The sequence below is a fragment of the Gavialis gangeticus genome, unplaced genomic scaffold (assembly GCF_001723915.1).
Source record: "Gavialis gangeticus isolate Ggan-Ray unplaced genomic scaffold, GavGan_comp1, whole genome shotgun sequence".
Lineage (NCBI taxonomy): Eukaryota > Metazoa > Chordata > Crocodylia > Gavialidae > Gavialis > Gavialis gangeticus.
Genome location: NW_017729015.1, coordinates 2,556,716 through 2,575,428, shown reverse-complemented (window position 1 = coordinate 2,575,428; position 18,713 = coordinate 2,556,716).

Genomic DNA, 18,713 nt, shown 5'->3' with positions numbered 1-18,713 from the left:
CTCAGGTCCCTTCCGACCCTAGAAACTAGGAAACTATGAAAATATCCCCTTACCCCCATTCTACTTCTCTACCAGTCCTAAGGCTGTCACAGGGAGAACGGTATGCCTAGACATTATGTGAAAGCAAGAAGCCTGTGGTTCTTGCTTGAATGTCAGCAGTCTCGAAGGTCAAGTGCTAAGGCCCACCCCCACAATGGGGAAGGTGAGATGAGCTGGTGGTGTACCCTCTCTCCATGGTGGTCTTGGGTTCCCCCCTCAGGGACCTTTTGCTGCTCTGAAACCCCTCCTTTTGTATTTTTTCTCTTCTGATTACTCTTCATTTTTGTGTACTGTTGATTGGTTTCCCTGTGGGTGCCATGCTGTCCACATCTTGTTAGGTCAACATAGTCCTTTGTTCCAACAAACCCATCACATGCACACATCTTAACATGGACATTTACTTATGTGTTAATTTGGGCAACCCCAGCCTCCTAACCTGGTTCATCCATCAAAACTGGAAATCCCAGGGGCTCTGCAGCTGGTCACTGTGCCCTGGCTCCAATGTGGCAAGCCTATATCATGTTATGAGTACACTGTTCATGCTTTTAATTTCCCAGGACATGTAGGCCTACTTGTCCACTGGCCTCAGGCATGGTATCTGTCTTGAAGGCTCTGAAACTTTGTCACGAAGAGGCTTTTAGAAACCAATTAACCCTTGCTGTTCCCCTGGACCACAGTTTGAATGCATATCTACTCTGCCTACCAGCCAATTCCTAGGGTACCAGCCATGCCTTGGGGCCTTGCAAAGGCAGGGAATTTGTTAGGTGAAGGATGCCCAGATAGTTTGTGCTTCTGGACAACATTACAGAGGAAAATAAAACATTCCCAGTGGTCCTTGCCAAACTGACTTGGGGGAACATTCCTTCCTGCCCTTAACCCTGGCCATCAATGTGACACAAAGAAGAGGAGCAAACCTCACCAGAGCAATCAGCTGGAACTGCCACAGCTGGGTGCACAATGTGACAGGAGACAGTATTAGACTTGTTGGAAGTGTCCACAGCATCAGCAACCCAAGGGAACAGCAGTTGGGGCAGTCATGGTGACAGACAACCAATGCTGTCATTACTTTCTCAAGGCAGGAGATCACATGAGTGGCTGAGCAGATATTCCTTCCCCTATGAAGAAGATTGCAAGCATTTTAGAGACAAAGACTGTGTACAGAATCTGGTGCCAAGTAGTCCTTATATGGCCTGGAGCATCTTGGTGCTGCTGTAATCAGTGGAACATAGGACTGGAAGGACCTCCTGGGATATAGATTCTAGCCACTGCTACTGCATGCACCATGTCTCAGAGTCCCTCTAAAAACTGATAAAGCTCTGTCTCTGTTTTCACCTCCACCACTGCTATCAGCTCTTCCAGAACTTCACTGCTCTGATGACTGGAAACCTACTTCTAACCTCCAGACTAAACTCAGTCAAGGCCAGTTAATTGTCCTTTAGTTTCAATAGCTCCTTTCCCTCCCTGTGCCCTCCCCTCCCCACCATGCTTTTACAGTTAGCAGTTATACTCCATCTCAGCCTTCATTGTACCAAGCTAAACCAGCCAAGCCCTTTAAGTCTCTTCTATTAAGGCAGGTGCTTCATTCCCTGTGGGCACATCTACATGTGCCCCTAACTATGCAGTTGTTACTGAGCAGTTATTTAGTACTTGCTTTAGCACAGTCCCGGCAACACACAGGCAACCCTATGGCATAGTAGGAACGAGCTACTGTGCAGTAGCTTGTTGCTACTGTGCAGTAGCATCGGCATCACAGTTCATGCCCATTGATGCTACATTACTGTAGTTCATCATTATGGTGACATAGCATCTCGTATAGATGCACCTTGTCCTTCCTATTTGCCCTTAAGCAGACCAGTGGCTGCAGCATTTCACTGGCATTTTGGAAACCTGGGTTCCAGTTTGAGTTGCAACTCTGCTGGGGATTTTAGGAAAATCGCTTTGTAGTGCTAGTCTCCCTGTGGGTACAATGGGCCTAGCAATATTAACCTGCTTCATAAAGCACTCTACGAAATGAAACACTATTATGCACAGACAGTCATGACACATCACCCTTCCCAGTTAGTTCATGACTCAAGCCTGACGGGTTGTGAAGGACAGATGGGGTGTGAGAGAATGGGGGATAACCCCAGTGTTGTAAAAAGGGGTATAGGCCACTGACTGGGCTTACACAACCTTAGGGCTCTCTGAGTGAAAAGCCCTGAAGAAAAGCTGAGGTCTCCTTATTTTTTTTACTCCCTTCAATAAAAATAGAGTTGGGAAGGGGCACTAATATGGTGCTGACAGAAGCCAGCTCAGCTCCCAGGGTGTTTTACTTTCCCATATTATTGCTAGTACCTGGGAGCCAGCTGGCGTGATGGAGGGAAGGTGGGATGTTAAGGGCAGTCAGGTCTGTCTGCCTGTAGACCACTAACCACTGCAGTGCATATAGTAGCAATAAACTGCCTCTGCAGGTCTATGCTCCTCCTTCCTCCTCCCCTGGCCAAGTGAGCTCCTGCCCCAAGATCAAAGGTGAACAAAATATGGCTTACAGGATGCATCTGGCCCGCAAAATGATTTTACCTGGCCTGCAGCTGCTCCTGGCTCCTGAAGGAGAATTGTATCTGGCCCATGGCTGCCCTGGCTTTCAGTGCCTCTCGCCCTTCTCCCTTCCCAATGCCAGCCAACTGCAGCAGCAGCAGCCACGACTCCCCTCCCCTACCTGGTCAGCCCACCGTGTCTCACCCCCCAGTGTAAGCTCCAAGGCAGGGGGCACTGAGCTTCTGACCACGCTTCTGCCTGGCAAGGCTGTCAGCTCATCGCTCTAACTCTGTGCATGGCAAGTTGAAGCTCAGGTAAGGTTGTCCCTGTTGGCATGAAAGGTGGTGCAGGGAGAAGAGGGCCAGCAGCCATAGGTTATTCAAGCTCTGTTTGGCCAGGGCCTAGCACGGGTATGGTGCCATGCTGTGCCACGCTGTGTTTCCACATGCTGCTTTGGGCTGTGCCACATGGGTGCAGCTGGAGTGGCTGGCATGGCTTCTGCCCAGCCCCAAATGCCTGGCATGCACCTGGGTCAGGCAGCCGCACTCATGTGCCCTGAAGTGATGCATGGGAACACAGCATGGCACTGGACCAGCTGTGTGCCAGGGACTCAGAGCCAGACAGAGGGTGCAGAGAGAATGGGAGAACACAGCATGGGACTGGCCTGGCTGGGTCTGGATAACATGCAGTTCCCAGCCCCCTTCTTCCAACACTTCCTCCCCCACTCCCAGTCCCCAACACATGGCCAGGCTGCACCAGTGCTACACTGTATTTCTGTACGTGGGCTCTGGCCACCTACGTGCAGCTAGTGTGGCTCCTGTCTGACCCAGCTGTGTGCCAGGGACTTGGGACTGGGTGCAGGGAGAAGGGGGCTGGGAGCCATGAGTCATCCAGGCCCAGCTGGGTTGATGCCATGCTATGTTTCCCCCCTCTCTGCCCAGGGGTAGGCAATTATTTGGGCTAGATGTCCACTTAAGGAGTTTTGGTGAGCTGCTGCATGAGGGCAGGGGCTTTTCTTACTGTCATCTTTCTTACTGTCAACAAGAGTAAAAGTGGTGGAATCAGATAGACATGGGGGGAAAAGGAAGTCATTTCAGAAGTGTTGCAGTAGTGATTTAGGGCTTCCATGGTCAGGCCAGGAAATCACTGAGCAGGGTCCTTGCTGTACAGTGCAAGCTTCAGGGGGACAGCTCACTACTCTGGCTTTGGCTCTTTGGGAGGAGTCACATGCATAGCAGATAACCAGCTCTAAGCAACACCTATCTTAGTTGGTTTGTGCATTCTTCTTGCCCCGCTGATTCATGGCATAGGTGTTTGCAGCTGGGGTTACTGTCCAATGTTTGAATTCCCCTAACCCACTGGAGTTAGGCCAGAGATGACTTTGGTTTGACCATGGTAAAAACACCTAAATTGGAGCCCAGGGGAAATGTTCTTGACAAGTTTCCCTGACTTGCCCCATTTTGAGGCAAGTGTAATACCAAGGCTGGCAGGGCAGGAGGAAGGCGGAGAAGAATGGCACTCTTGTGTTTTAGGACAATACCTAACCTGTGCCCTGGTGTTTACAGCACGATGCTAGGAAGTTACAGAGATTCAGGGGACCTAGAACCCAGGTGTCCTGCTTCAAGAATCAGTGACCAAACCACTCAGGTATTGAGGCTAAGAATGAGGTGGCTCCTCTCCACCTGCTAGGAATAACATTTTGCTAGATAGAATTGTGTATACACATGTATGTAGCCAAGTACCTACCCAGCCAGTGGATAGCTTACTGAACATGCTCTGGCTGCATGGACACTTCTGCATCTATGTGGCATGCGGTCATAAAATCACAAACTGTGTATAAGTGCTAAAAATGCCGCTTATGTAGCTGGAAAACTGTCATGAAAGATGAAATAGAATTCTGCCCTAATGGCCAGATCCTACCCTATCTATTAGGTGCCAAAGTGGACTTAAATGCCCTAGCATAATCCCATTTTTTCCTCTTGAAGTCCCTGAAAATTCTGTAAAGCATCTATTTTTGCAAGACTCTCACCTTAAGACTAAGATGTGCCAGTATGCACTTAAATGTGCTGAGCTCTTGTAAAACTCTGGCCCCAAATCTCCAGCTGAAATGCGCACTGCAGTGAGCATAAAGTGTTGACTTGGGTCGATCCCACAAAACGTAAAGGCATTCAACCACATGTTTGGGGTCTAGGGACACATCCTTTGAAACAGAGGGCCGGATTCCCAGCTGGTGGAAACTGCTAAGGATGCATCAGCTTCAGGAAGCTCTGCTGATTTACGCTAGCTGGGGACTTGTCAGCTGGACCATAGAGAGTCCCGTATCCAGGAATGCAACTCAGCAGTGTAATGTCATCAAATGTATTTGGACCTGATTCTCCACTAACCTCTCTCTGTGAGCCCTAAGAACACAGCATCTCATACACAGTTAGGATACTGGCAACCAGCAATTTTCAGACGGATTAGCAAATACTCTTGAAGATAATTTCCCGTGCCTACTGAAAACTAGTGATGAGAAAGCTTAGTGGACTCTTGACACGCAGACAGCCATTGTACCCAGTCATCGTAACACTTTCAGAAAGACAGTGCAAATGGCTTTGTCCCCACTTAGAGCTGCTCTCTCTTTCTCTCCCTCCCCCTCACTCCTTTTCTCTCTCCATGCCAGCACAATCCTCATAGGGGGGTGGCTGGTAATTTATTTCAGAACATTTCTTGCCTGTTGAAAGCCTGACCTCAGATATGGAGAGACGACACCAGGAAGATGTACGAGTGTCTCTCAGCAAAAGTGCATCAGAGAAATTGACCGTGAGCTGCCATCAATCTGCTGAGCCTGAGTGACACTGAGCAACAGATGGGGGATTCGGGGACCTGAAGGAATTCTGCGAAGGTCACCTGGGAGCTGACTCAGCCTTCGTTAACCGTTTCTGCCATCAATCACTGTGGCTGGGGAAGAGGCAGAGAGCAGAGGCTGGAGGCAATCTCCTTCCCATCCCTCATATATTCTCCTTTACGGCTTCATTTAGGAGACTAAAAAGACACACAGGCATGAACGCCACTCAGGGCATTAAGTGAAGATGATCTTTTGTCTCTAGCAACAAGTCCTGACAGACTCTGCTGATGGGTCCATCCTATTGCTTCAGTGATGCCTCCCACCTTTGGACCCCAGGGACTAGGACAATGGTAAGATGGGCTGGGCAAGGACGCCAGGTGAGCATTTCCACTGAGTGACTGGTTACTATGGAAGAAGCCTTTGGACAACCCATGAAAATCCACAGCAGACGGGGCACTGGGATAGCATCCTCTAGAGATGAGAGCAGGGGCCTAGAAATCAGTAGTCTTGGGGTCTAGAGAGGCAAGTATCCCAGTCAGTTTCTAGTTTAACAAAGTGATAACCACACAATCAATAGACTGGATTAATTCATATTCTACTTTTACATGCCTCAGTGGCACTTAGGTAACCATGCAAGTGCAAGTGTTAGGATCCTATATGCATAACTATGCTCTTCTTCATTCTGCACTTCCCTTCTGAGCATGCTTACAAGGCTTCTCTCTGGCCACTAAGCATCAGGGTGGAACAGAATCACCCAGATATACACACAAATCATTTAAATCCCAAACGTTTAGTTGTAGAAAACTCACACTAGGTGTGGGAAGGGAAGAACGCAACCCCTTTTTAGCTCAATACCATAGTGGCTGGAGCACTTTTCCAAGGAGCAGGAGGGCCAAGCTCTAGGTTCCCTAACCCAAGAAAGTTTGAACCTCCCAGTGAAGTGTCCTAACCATGCACCAGGCATTACCCAGGCTCCTCTCCAGCCTTCCTCTTGAACATGGTCTCCTAGGCAGCAAGGGCAAGAGGGATACCACCCTGGATTTTCTTTACCTTGCATTTAATATTCATTGGATAACATGGATAAACAGCAGTGGGATAGTTTCTGCCCCACTGGGGGTACGAACCAAGATTTCTTGTAAATGCTGGGACTAGACATCCACTGCTCTCTCCCTAAAGCCCATCACCTTGACATATAAGAAAATGAGGTGGGTCAAGCATGATTTGTACTTCACAAGTTTGCACTGGCTGTTCCCAATCACCTTGCCATCCTTCAGGTGCTTAGAAACAGTCCCTGATATCATTACAGTCTCTGTAATATTTCCAGGTATCAAGGTCAAACCTAAGTCTGTAATTCTCTGAATCATACTATTCCCCCTGTTAAGGATGGGAATTATATTTGTCCTTTTCCAGTCATCCAGAACTTCACCCCGTGACATCCAAGGGGTCATCAGTGCTGTTAAGGTAGACTCCATCAGTATTGTTATTTGACTGTTAATTTTGTTCAGAGGTAAGGTGTTTCAGTCAGGGCTCTCTTTCTGCTACGATGATCTCTGCACATGCTGTCAGGATACCGTCTGCAGTGCTGAGACCCTAACAACCTCATTGTTACAAGACAGAAACCACAGGCTTTAGTTCTTAGGGACACAAAGCTTGGCCAGTTTTATTGTCTACAAATGAGTCTAGATAAGGGGCTGGCAACATTTTGGGGCAGAGTGCCAAAAACACCTGTAACCTTGACTTGTAAGATGTTGGCATGACAGGGATGGCAGGGGAGCTGTGAGGGGCCTGAGCCTTGCTGTAGCAGTACCGCCCCAGCCCCTTCCCCACCATCTGCCCTGAAGCGCGTGTGCACCCACCGCCAGCAATGAGCTGGGCCAGGGCTATGCAGACCCCAGTGCGGCTGCTTGCAGCCTCCCAGCTGCCTGCCACGTCTGGCTCAGGCTCTAGGCCAGCCCCTGCTGCTCACCATGGAGCCCAGGCTGCTCACAGCAGGTGGCAGGGAAGCTACAAGCAGCTGCAGCAGGGCCTGCAGAGCCCCTGCCCAGCTGTTGCTGATGGCAAGTGCATGTACATCTCAAGGTGGATGGTGGGGAAGGGGCCAGGGCTGCACTGCCACAACAAGGATTGAGCCCCTCATGGCTCCCTCTTCATCCTCCCCAAGGTGTACGTGCCAAGCAAAATGCCTTTTGCGTGCCACATGCTGGGGGTTGCCTAACCCTGGCCTAGGCAATAACAGCCAGGACCAGCTGGTCCATGGTGCTAGCTGGGTCATTTGCAAACATGATACAGGCATGAACATAACCCTTAAGCCCAGTACAAAGTTTGAGGGTTCTCAGGCTCCTTTTTATACACTGATCAAAACAACTTTGCCTTTACCACCTACATATCCTAGTTCTCACCAATTACGAAAACGTATTTAGTTAACATCCACATCCACCTTTGAAAACACAACTTAGACGCTTAAGTCACTTGGGCGCTCCTGAGAAGTTTATTCTTGTTTTAATCTTCTGTGTCAATTCATGTATCTTTGTGCTTGACTAAACTGGGTGGCTGAATGCAGTACGGTAATGCCCTGGATATGGAGGAGAGGGTGGGGACTGCTTTTTGAACTATGTTAGCATGCAGCCCTGGAACAGCCTAAGTTGTCATGCTAGGAGGGTGCAGAGAAAAGACAGAGATACTGCTTCTGCATTTGACAGTGGATTGAAATGGAAAGTCAGTTGAAATCAGGGCACAGGGCACAGCTGGAGGGACCTGTATTTATTGCCTTTTCAGGATAGAGGTTAGGGACGTGGAGAAAAGTGTTTCATGGAAGGAAGAACGGGGTTCTAGTTAATACAAATCTTGAAAAAAATACAGAACAGGGGTGTTTAGCAACTGAAAACACAAGAAGAAAAGTGCATGAAGAATATGAAAGCTGGATGCTGTAGCTTATGCTGAGATGCAGGCCGACACTGAGTATGTATGCAACAGGTTCCATATGGAGTGGGTTCATTTTCTTGCTTGCTGAGTTCATGCCAAGAATGAGCTTATATTTTCATACATTTACTCTTCATTTTGCATGTTGCTCAGTATATTACAATGTGTTGGTTGAAGTGTGGGCAACACTGTCCTTTACTGGATGGGGTCAGAACTGCTCAGTGTTATGCCATAGTATGAAGAATAACATACTTTTCCTTTTTGGACTAGCAAGAGCAGCCTGCGCTCTTAGAGGAGAATTCTGGAATTCTGTAAGTTCAGTGTTAATTGCTCCAAATCTTGGATCTGCACCAGCCACTGCCCCTTCCACAGATATATTTCCAGCCCTGTGAGCAGCCTCACAGGCCAGATGATGTGGCTGCATACTCCAGATCTGGCCCATAGCTATGGAAATTTGGAGGCAAGATAAGCAGCAGCAGCATTAGTTGCCATGTTTATTGGAGCTTTGGCAATTAATGCTTCCACAGCTCAACACATCACTAAATTGCTGGACCCCTGGGGAGTTCAATGGGATGGATGACATGACTGTACAGGGTGGATCTGGCCTGCAGGCTACATCTTGGTCTCTTCTGTTTAAATAGATTTTCAGGGAATTGAACGAGGTAGCATACAATATTTGGTGCCTGAACACCCAATAAATGGAATAGAATCTAGCCCAAGTAGTCTGTAGAGCAGCGGTGGCCAACCTTTTTGGTAGGAGTGCCACAAGTTAAGCCCCCCCCTTCATTTATTCCACTCTGATTTCTGGTTCCCCCAACCCCTCTGAAGCACTGGAATGGAGGCAGGGTGGTTGAGCCTCTGCCTATGCTGAACAGAGCAGGGGCAGAATGCTGATGCAAAAGGAGATATCAACACCTAGAGCCAAGGTGACCCTTCCCTGGTCCTACAACCACTGTAGTTTTATATGGTGAGCAAGGATCCAAATCCCTGAATTTAGTAGTGGCTGCAGGGCCAGGGAAGGATTAACCTGGCTCTGGGCAGTGGCACCTGATGGCTTCTCCCATTCTGGGCAGTAGCATTCTACTCATTCTGTGCTCTGCAGATAACTCTACTCCCTGCTTCCATGCCTGTGCCTCCCTTTAATAAGCACCTGGACTAGGAACAGACATTCAAAAATCCTGAGCCTGAATTGATTTAATCTTTGCAGGTTAGTCTAACCTGGCTAGGCTGAACTGGTTTATAACTGCACAGACATCCCCTCTGGACTGAAGAAACACAGGCACATGCCAGCAGTGGCTCAGACAAGAAGCCAGGGGGTGATAGAGCAGCCCTCTCCTCAATTCATAGTGCTGAGCTGAGGGGTATGGCCAGGCCCCAGCAGGATGCTCTTATTAGAGAGGGGTTCCTCTCCCCCCTGCTGCTCCTGATCAGGGAGGGAGCCAGCAGGGAGTTACACAGAATTTAGTTACACAGCAGGGAGTTGCACAGGGAGTAACACAGCATTTAGCACTCCATCAACAAAACAAAATCCTCTCTCATTGGTTCAAGCTCTTCTTAAACAACTTTTTGTAAGGAAGGAAAGGAGGGACATTATCAGCTGACCTGTTGATTAGCTCCAAAAAGCCCTAAGTGGGCACTGTGCTATCTGCCTTTGTCCTGTCTGCCTTACACAGACACTTCACAGCATTAGCTAGAATACCACACGCTGGCTACATCCGTGCTGTGGGAGAGGGGAGGAGGGAAACCCTGCTTGAGTGGAAGGGGGGGCAGGGGGAAGCAAAGTAGAGGGGCAGGACCAGCCCTGCTCTGCAGCAGACAGTCCCACCCAGGTTTGCAAAGCATCGGGCATGCTGGGGGAATCTGGTTTAAGTTAAACCAAGACGGGGCCTAGGACAGACATTGCATAAACTAGTTTGTCTCAAGTCAGTTAAGTTTGATACTACATTCCACCAGGTTTATCTCAAACCAGTTTCAGCCATTTTCAAACTGGTTTATGTGCATTGACTGTTCTGTTACAGGTTTAAACCAGTTTCTGATCACTTAAGCCAGTTTATGTGTAATGTCTGTCCCTAGTCCTGGGGCTTGCATGCCATACACAACATTTGCCTGTGACACTTGTGGCACACTTGCAGTGTGTTGGTCACCCCTTGTAGATTGGTTCCTCGAAAAAAGCTTCTATTTGAGGAACAGGAAGCACAATGTGCAGTGACAACATCCAGACAGACAGGGAAATTTGTTCATGTGGCTTAGGATAGCTGAATGCAACCCTCAGGGCACTTGTACATGTGATGGGAATTTAGTCCTCAGGCTTTTATTCTATGCCCCCTAAATTGAAATGGTGGGTTTTTAATTGAAACCCACAGTTTCAATTTTTCTATCACGTTACAGTGAGGGACCCAATCCTTTTTTTTTTGTCAGAGCCAGAGCCTGCCCACAGCCAGGGGGGCAAGCTGCCAGCTGGCTGAGTAGCCCTGAGCTGCAGGGGGCCCCACTCCTTTCCTCTGTGGTGGTGGCACCTTCCAGGGCCCCCCAGATGGGCTACTAGTGGGCTAGATGGTGCCCCAACTTGGAGGTAGCACCCAGCCTAATCAACTCTTCCCCGAGCCTGCCCAGGGAGCAGCACTCAGTGGGCTTCCAGCAGGTGGGCTCGGGGGACAGTTGGGCTGGTTGCTGCCTCTGAGCTCAAGCAGCACCCGACTGGCTAGCAGCCCACCTGGGAGGCCCTGGGGGGCACCACTGCCATGGAGGGAAGGACCAGGGTCCCTCGCAGCTCAGGGGCAGCTCAAGCCACTGGCGGCTCTCCCCTCAGATGTGAGAGAGGCGGGCAGGAGGGATCAGGACCCTCACTGCTTCTGCTTTCAGCAGGCATCTGCTGAAGGCAGAAGCAGTGAGGGGCCAGATCCTTTTTTTCTACAGACTGTCCACTTCTCCTGGGGCTGGGGGGGTGAGCTGACAGCTGCATCAATTTGCAGTGTTGCAAACTTAACTACATTTGGATGTAGTTTAGTTTGCAATGATGCAAACTCATCTAAAACCATCAAAACTGGTGTATGTGTAATGTCATTAAGCCACACAAATGACATTTTTGTCATGTGCACATTGTGACAACCATCAGGTGTACAAGTGCCCCTCAAAATCAAAAGTAGTCTAGACAAAATTAGAGACAGCCAGTAACTCTGAGAAGTCTATAAGATCTTTCTTTGGAGTAGGTTGTTCGTAATTATTCAGAGCCAAGGAGCTTGCTTCATTTTGTGTCTGTGTTTAACTGGTGGGCATTTTATAACATGAACTTCCAGATAACATAAGAGCCTCTTAGAAGTATAGTTCTCTACATTTTTCTTTTCCAGGCAAATGTAATAATAATAACAATTAATAAAGACAATTTGCAGAATTGCAAATTTACGATCTAACTACTAGCAAGGTTCAGTAAGGCTGTGAGATGCCCTGTGTTGTTATACGGACTTGGGGATCTCATCTGAGACCTCAACACTGCTGATGTCATGCCGTGGTTCTGGTTGCTCCATTTTCTGGGGTGCAGGTCTCTGCTTGTTGTCGCTGTTGCCTTCCAGAGCCTTTGTAGGTCAAAGCAGCTGCCTCACTATACTTTGTCACCCTCCTTGGCATCTAAAGAATGTGTTGCCTATTGCTTCTTAACATGTGTCTGTCTACAGTGACAACCTCATGTGACCGTGAGGCCATATCTTGTGACACCACTGTGCTTGTCATACTTGTTTCTGTTGCAGATAGCAGAACATTGTTTTCATGAAATGCTGGCAGCTCCTTGAGGCCCAAAACATATTGAGATTTTTGTTTTGCCTCTTCTGTCTCTCTATATATCAGCAAGTTCCTAGTGACTCTGACAGCAGTTCCTAACAATGCAGGCATTCTTATTTTCAACATAAAGTCAGTAGGTGACAACCCACAATGTGTCTGTGCTGTTCAGCAATGTAATAGTCTAAATATGGATCAGAGTCTGACTCCACAATCTGTTTTCATAGACGCTTTATTATCTTGACCCTGTTTTCTGATAATCCATTGAATTAGGGATAATACAGAGGATGGGTTAAGCCCCATTTCACCTTCATGAGTCAAAGTATCACTTACATAGCTCTGAAACCTACATTTTTAGCACTCACACACATTTTGGCTTCTGTATCCACCAATGGTGAAAGAGGAATGCCCACGTCCCTACATAACTGCCAGAGGTAAAGTGAAGGAAGTGGCACCTTTCAGCCCAATAGCTTTTTGGTTAAATCACTTGCCCAGGGCATGGAAGACCCAGGTCACAGGCCAACAGGCCACAGGCCTGGCATTGCACAAAGCACTCTCCACTGGGGCTGTGCAAAACAGCACCATTTCATTTCAACTTCCATTTTGACATTTCGATGGGACAGTGTTTCATTTCAAGTTTTGTTTAATTTCCAAAGCACTGTTCCATTTCGTTTCGTCGACACAGTTTCGCTGTTTTGATGCTATTTCGACATTTCGCCCATAGGCTATAATGGGGAGCCATGAAACTGCCTATAACTTTGTCAGTTCTTGCCTGATTTAGATGAAACATGAAGGCATGGTAGCCTCTTCTAAGGCCATTGTGTCTGCCAAGCTTCAAGGAGGTAGGTGCAGCGGCTTCTGGGAAACTGCACCTCAAAATCTTGAAAGCAAAACTCATGTTGCGTGTATGTGTTAAGGCACAGCGGGGTGAAAACTGCAGGGATGGTAGCCTCTGCTGAGTCCACGAGGTCTGCCAAGTTTCAAGGAGATAGATGCAGAGGCTCCTGGGAAGCTGCACCTCAAGCTGCTGACAAGCAAAACTCGTGTCACATATGTGTGTGAAAGCACAGCAGGGTTAAAACTGTAGGCATGTGCTGAGGTTAAAACACATGACATGGGTGACAGAAAGCAGGCCAGTTCAAACAATGCTGCCTTCTATGCAGTTTTTTCCATCCCTCCCCCAGAGCACTGGGGTTGGAGGGGACCTCAGGGAAGGATGACAGTCACTGGCCAGCAACGCAGTCAATATCAGAGCAGTCCTTCCCCCCTCTTCCCCCTCCCTCTCCTTACTTTCTGTTGCCCTGCAGGCAAGCCCAACTTCAGTTTTGAAATTCGAGACATTTCAAAAACTTTCAAAATGTTTCGACTGCCCTCGTTTTGTTTCAAGGCTGTTTCGAAACCCTTCATTTCAGTTCGATTTCACTGTTTTGAACTCGAAACAGGTCAAAACAGCATTGAAATGAAAGAGCTGGGGAAATTTTGCACAGCCCTACTCTCCACATCTCCATTGGAGGCTGGCCCACTGCGAAGCCAGGACAGCTTGCCAGCTAGAGTGAGGGTATTCATTGAGATGGGAGGGATGCTGTCTTGGGATCGCTGTCCCGATCATTTCTTCGCATCCTGCACTCCATAGTCACCTGATAAAACAGCCAAAAAGCATTATGAGCACTCCTGCCTCTTTCGGGGGCCAGGGCAAGAAAGCAGGGTGTCTTCCATCTCACCGAACCACCACAGTTTCCTACTCCATAAATAAGTGCCCTAACCACTATACTGCTGAACTAGAGGATAGGAAGGCAATCCACTTTCATTTGTTAGTTGTGGCTTTTCTTTGAATAATGTTTTGGGATTTACTCACTGTTATGTGCATGCATGGGTGATCCTATGTTCTCCCAGAGCCTATATAGCCTGTATAGACTGCAGCCTTCTGAGAAAGCTAAGAAGTGGGGGGTGAGCATAGCGATGTCATCCAAGATCTACCAAGTGGCAAAAAGTGAAATTATACAGCTAAGTGCCATTTCGGTTTAAAAAGGTGAAATAAGGTTTAGTCCTACATATCTCAACTTACACTCTGCAGTAAACTGGTTAAACATGCTGGCTAAGAGCAGTTCATGTCAGGTATTCCAGGTCTAATAGAGTAGATTTGATAGGTGTAATCACTTTTCAGATTTTGGCTCTTCCTAGTCCCCAGCTTTCCCGGTGATCCATAGCACCTCCACCTCATAGAGCTCTTTTTTGGTCATCTCCCAGAAAAGGGAGATGTTTTCTAGTTCAAAAAGGGAGAGGAGTCAGAGTGCTGCCATCCCAAACAGCACAGAAGACAGCTCAGCTCCAAATAAACTGCCTTTATTGTGCCACTCCAGTTTCCTCTCTCCCTCCCTGGACTTCATTCTGCCCTCCCCGGGACTATGCCTTCCTCTCTATCCTGTCCTTCCTAGGTCTACACTTTCTCTCCAACTCTGTCATCCTTGGGGCTTTCTCCATCTATTCAAGCTCTCTCAGAGCAGCACTCTTTCCTCAGGCAGTCAGCCACACCTGCAACAAAACTGATACAAAATGGCAGTATTAACCTGGGAACAAGCTCCCCCCATAAAATTAAAGATAGTGTCATGGGGAGCAAGGCAGAGAGCAGTCTTTGGACTGCTGCTGGGTCTAGACTGCCATCTTCCCCTGACATGAAAAGGGTTTCTAGGTGTCCAACTCATGAATTTGCAGCTCCCACATGGCTTAGCAGTGAGGATTCCTGTTTTTTACCCAGGTGGCCTGGGTTTGACTCCAAGTGTGGGAGCACCTGGCATTTATAGGCTACAATATCCACTGTTTCCTGTAGACAAAGGGAGGCCAAATAAAAATAATTATGAAACTATTTGCAGATCACACTGCAAGTACAGCTATTTGCAGATCACATTTGCAAAGCCCAACGTGCTCCACAGCAGAACTGCAGGCCAGAATTCAGTGCACTTAGCTTCTCTTCTCACACCCCTCCCTCTGGTTTCGTCTTCCACAGAGTGCAATAAACCCGGCACTTGTGCTCATCGGCCTCCTCTGCCGGAGATCCTAGAGAACTGTTAGAAAACATCAAGTGCTTCAGAACCAGCTATTGTCAGAAATAAAGCTGCCTTTGACTGCTTTTCTTTTGGATGGCCCCCATTATTTGCAAATATTGACTGAGCTCTGTCTAAACCGTCTCCAGTTGTCCTCCACTTTTCCAGGGTTTAATCATCTAATGGGAATCCTAATTGCTCCATATTTCCAATCAGAGTATTTTCATAGTTCGTTTTCACTCCTGCTCCCATGTGTTGTTCAGTAAACACTCTGAGCCAAAGTGGTGCCTGAGAGGGGTGCGTGAAGCTTTGGGTGGTGATTTGATTCTGAGGAGATTCAGCCTGATTCGGTGGCCAAATCTCCAAATCCGAATTGAATCAGGGGACCAGTTAAAAAGTCCGAATCTTTTCGAAGCTCTCGGAAAAAGATTCAGAGAGCTTTGATGATTTGGAGATTCGGGCTGTTCCCAGTGGCTGCAGCAGGGAGCTGCAGCTGGGCTCAGAACTGGTATGTAGGAGAGCCCCCCACATGGCGCAGGGCAGTGGGGGAAGCGGGGTTCGCCCCCCCACCTGGCAGGAAGGGTGAGTCTGGGAGTTTTCTCATTTTTTTTTTAAAGGGCCAGATCTGGGGTGGGCGGGGCAGCCATGGGGGAATGGTGGGGACAGGGGGCTTGTGCAGAGCCCCCAACACAGCATGGGGCAGTGGGGGCAGTGGGGATCTCCCCCCTGCCTGGCATCACCTGGTGAGCTGGGGCTTTTTTTCCCCTAAGTCCTGGGAGCTGGGGTGGGCAGGGCAGCCACTGCTGGGTAGGAGAGCTGGTGGGGGATGGGCCTGGCTGATTCGGAGATTTAGCAGCAGCCAAATCTCTGAATCAGATTGGCCAAATCAATTTGGGACAGTGATTCGAATCACCAAATCTAATCGCTGCCCCCTGAATCGGCCAAATCCAAATCCAAAGTGAATACTAGCCGCTTTGCACAGGCCTAGTGCCTGATTTCTAAATGAGCGTCTGAACAACAGATCACCTGGTTCCAACTGTAGCACATAAATATATATTCTAAATTTCATCCCCTTGCCTGGTTCCTTAGCCATTGGTGCTAAAGTAGTTGAATATCTCAATCTACCTTAGTGACTGGTTATACTTTATTAAATGGGAATGTAAGAACTGAAGGGCTAGCTTCTCTTTTCCCTTAGAAAATATCTCTTATTTCCATGAAATGAATGAAAGGAATGAGGAGGGTGTTCCCAAACCCTGAAAAGCTGCAAAGCAGCAGCATGTGGCAGCAAGAGCTCTTGTACTCATCACTATGTCATGGCCAGATTCTGCTCTCAGAAACCACCTGTAAGAAACAGTGTCCAGATCTTCATATCTTTTTTATTTTCAAGACTGAAAATCTACAGTTCAGCTCCCAGTCCTTGGCTGTCCTGAATTGGCAGAGCCTATATGCATCCAATCCATTGAATCCTTGCTATCCAAAATGACAGCAACCTGATAAGCTCCAAAAAGTACAGTACTCAGTGCCCTGGCCTCTGAACCAATGGCTTACAGCACCAAAGGCGATAAAGATGAGCTCAGCTTACACCAGGGGAGAAACCCCGCCAGGAATTACATGGAGTGACCAGCTGGCCTCTTTGCTTGACTGCAATACCGACCACCTGCTGAGGATAATGGAACTGCACAGTGGGGGCTCCTGTGGCTTTGTAATGATGCCACCTTCATTAGAGTGACATGTGCCTGAAATATTGACCTTGAAGAGTCACTGATAATGGAGCCAGCCTTAGGGACAATGGTACCCTAGGAAAATCTGTATTTTGCCCACTCCCCTGTCACCCTGGTACCTTCCCCCTGGTACCCCACCAAGTCACTAGTACTGTGTGTATGGGGTGTGTGCATGAGGTGTGGGGGGGTGTAGGGAGTAGCAGTGTGTGGAGGGGAGTGTATGGGGGGCTGCATGCATGAGGGGCACAGGGCCTCAGTGGCTGTTGGTAGCAGGGGACCCGGTGGGCTATTGCAGGGCAGCGTATGTCTGCTCACCCAAAATGCTGGCTTGGTGCAAGGTGACAGAGCCAGGATATGGTGGGAGCTTGGTGAGGGGTGGCAGGAAAGGCAGGCTGGGGGCAGCAGGCAGGGCTGCCTTCCCAGGGAGCCCAGCCCCAGTGGCAAGGTGCCACCACCAAGATCCGCCAAGCTGCCTACAACCTTGCCCTCAGCAGTGGCAGCAGTGGCCAAGCGGAGGCTGCAGCTCAGCCTCCAGCCCCAGAAGGTCAGTGATAGTGAAGCCATTAGCATGCAAGCTGGGGCTGCTTAGCTGTGCCACTTTCTCACTGGGCATGGCCGCCTTACCCTTGGTCCAGCCCTTGGCATCCTCCTGGGTTTTCATGCTGCTTGGCAGCACCTGCTCCCCTGCCCACTGAGGCTGATGCTGAGATGGAGTGCCTGCCCTCTGAGTGCCACAACTGGCCCGAGGAGCAGGACAACATTTTCCCCTTGAAGTGGATGAGGATCAGTCTCCCAGAGATGGTCCTCGACCCAGATGCTGAGGGGGGTCTGCTAGGGGGTATGGCCATCAAGGGCATGTTCACCAGCCTCACTGGCATGCCCCCTCCCAGGGTGAGGCCCCGCCGGTTCTTGGTCAGGAACATCCAGCTGCTGCTGGACAACTCACCCTGGGTGGCCCCCAGCTACGGAGGCCTCCTTGACTTCTTGGAGCAGACCAAGGGCCAGAGGAACATAGTGGAGAGTATCCGTCAGTGGTGCCCAGACTCTGTGCAGTTTGCCCGTGCCACCAGTGATGCCATGAGGTTCACACGCCGGGATCCAAGCATGCATCAACATGCCTTCCATCTTGAGAAGCTGGTGACCCAGGTGAGGGAGGTGTGGGGCCAGGACAGGTCCACAGAGTAGAATAGGGCACAATAGACCTTCTCCTGTCTCTCCAGCCTTGCTCTGCTCTATCACCTGCTCTTCCACCTATACCCTGCCTATCCTTCCTCTCTATTCTCCTGCTCATGGCTGCTACCACAATTGCTTCGCTGAATACCAATAGCTGCAGGGACCCGGTGAAGCAGATGGCCATCTTGGAGGGTTTGCAGCAGAAGCAGCTGGTGATCGCCTTCCTCCAGGAGATGCACAGCAACATATACAGTCAAGCCAACTGCCCATGTTGCCTGGAGAGGCCGCCTGTTTCTGAGCCACAGTACCAACCTCAGTGCTGGGGTGGCAACTCTCCTGTCGCCGCAGCTGCACTATGACTTGGTGGTAGTGCAAGAGGTCATCCTCGGCCGGCTGCTGACCATTCACATCACCCTGAGACACCAGAGCCTGCTCCTTGTAAATGTCTATGCGCCCACTGAGGGGAGGGAGAGGGTAGCCTTCTTAGAGACTCTGGGCTACCAACTGTGTGATGCTACTGAGAGTGATGAGCTGCTTCTTGTGGGTGTGGACTTCAATTTTGCCATCGATGTGCGGCTAGACCAGATGGGGCCAGAGCCCCACCTGCCTTTGGACCGCAAGCTGTGGGCCGTGCTGGTGGTGGCGGATCTCATCGACGCCTGATGGGTTCTCCACACTGACGTGTGCCAATACACCTGGGCAAAG